This window comes from Lygodium microphyllum, chromosome 9, assembly GCF_053477565.2.
Source record: "Lygodium microphyllum isolate KBCC chromosome 9, Lygodium_microphyllum_v1.1.10, whole genome shotgun sequence".
Lineage (NCBI taxonomy): Eukaryota > Viridiplantae > Streptophyta > Polypodiopsida > Schizaeales > Lygodiaceae > Lygodium > Lygodium microphyllum.
In genome coordinates, this window is record NC_141143.1 from 155,804,626 (window position 1) to 155,806,631 (window position 2,006).

A 2,006-nucleotide genomic window follows, 5' to 3' on the forward strand; every position below is an offset into this window, starting at 1 on the left:
TGTCATGATGAATCTAGCTGCTACTTAATAAACATGTATGCTTAACTTCTAGATTGCATGTACAGTCCTTTTGGGTGATTAATTTGGCACAAGAAACCTTTATAAAGTTTCATTGTTCTATTTTTAGTTGTTGCTCGGTGGATGTCATGAAATGCTATGAGAACATACCTCATCATGAAAAATTTGGTCTTTTGTAAATAATTGGGAAGATAGTTTCCCTCTAGCCTTCAAACACAATAAGGCTAACTTTCCAACGATTGACTCGACAAGGAGAAAAGGCTACTAGATGAACCAATTTAAGAAAATTGATAATGCTTCACTCTTGAAGAATCTCTCCACCTAAATTCTTGGATTATAAATAATACATTTATCCAACTATATAGGGCTATTAAGAGGCAATGCCACGACATACCTATGGGGTCCAATTGTTCCCAAATTTGGTATAATCTCTACCTTTGTTTTTTTAGTACAATTTTTGTAAAAGACTTGCCATGCAAAATAGCCTTGATATTTTGAGGCACTTCCAACATGCTTAAAGATTCTATGATGATCTACTTTTAGGAAACATTCCTAATCCCACCATCTTCCTTAATCAAAAACAACAACAATCCTTAATATTCTCTATTTACCCGAGAGTCCCCTTAAAATTTGACATTTTAGAGAATCCCTTCCATTTCTTCCCTAGTTGGCACTTCATATCTCTAGAAACCCACTTTTTGAATATGTGTATTAAATTCTTCCCTAAGGCTCTTTGCATTGAAACATATGAAAAAAAGGACAATTTACCCTTTACATGTATCTGGTACATTCATAGGGGTAGTAACTAACCATCAGATTGGTCTCATAAGGTAATAATATCCCAAAGCATGCCTATTATCTACTCTAACAACTTAGCACTGATAGTAATGATATACATCAAGACTCTAGTGTGTAGATTTGCTTTCAATGGTTTTGAGAAGGTGTGTTTATGGCAGTTCATTATTGGATACTTAAAATCTAATCTACCTTCACTCAGGCTAGAGTTAGCACACCTAAGAGTGTTGTTATAGGACTAAACATGGTGTCTATGGTCCCTTATTACATCACCGCTTATTTATAACCCAAATGGTACGGATCGATGGCAACTTCATATGTGACGTGTGGTGAATAAAACTTGGATTATATGTTGTAGAACATTCAAGGCAATGGGATAGGTAGACCCTCACACTTGCGATCTACATATCTCTGTAATTAGTTATCTTGAAGAAACGAATTCCAAAGTAGCTTTGTGTGTGTGTAAAAATCCCAATAATCTTACGAGTATTAATATAAACAAGACATCATGACACCGTATCTTGATACCCTTGGCCTCATCTTCATTTTGTAATAGGTCATGCACATGGGTTTCTTACTCATTCTCTAGAGGTAGTAGATGCCTCCTAGCACATTACAAGTGAAAAAACTTTGGCCATAGGACAACAAGCATCTCTATGCAAGAAAGTAACAATTTTACATCTCAAAGCCTTAAAAGAAAAGGTGTACACCTTGATGATTGTAGCTCTCCAATTAAACAACTAATTTTTGACTTATGTGTGTAGGCTTTGGTCTAGAAACCTCATGGCAGATTAATACTCATTAGAGAAAGGCAATCTATTCCTATTATCCATCTAACCTTTTGTAATGGCTTACTAGGTAAGATTTCACCAAGAAAATGCTTTAAGGATTTCTTCTTCTTTATTCATGAGCCTTTGCCACAATATATTTTCCAAGAAATCTATTTTGGATTGACATTTCTCTTGTCTTTAAAATCATTCTTTTATAAACCGCATGCCACATTTAGTACTTCACACGACCCTTGTAATCATCATCTATATTGTAGTTCCTTTTGCCTTCAAGGAACACAAGCATGTTGGCACCACCAATTTGAATATTGTGACCAACAAATACTTGAGAAGCCAATTGGCTAAAGGCCTTAATCACATACCCTTAAAAAATCATTCAATTGTATAATAAAGGAAAACAAGCCA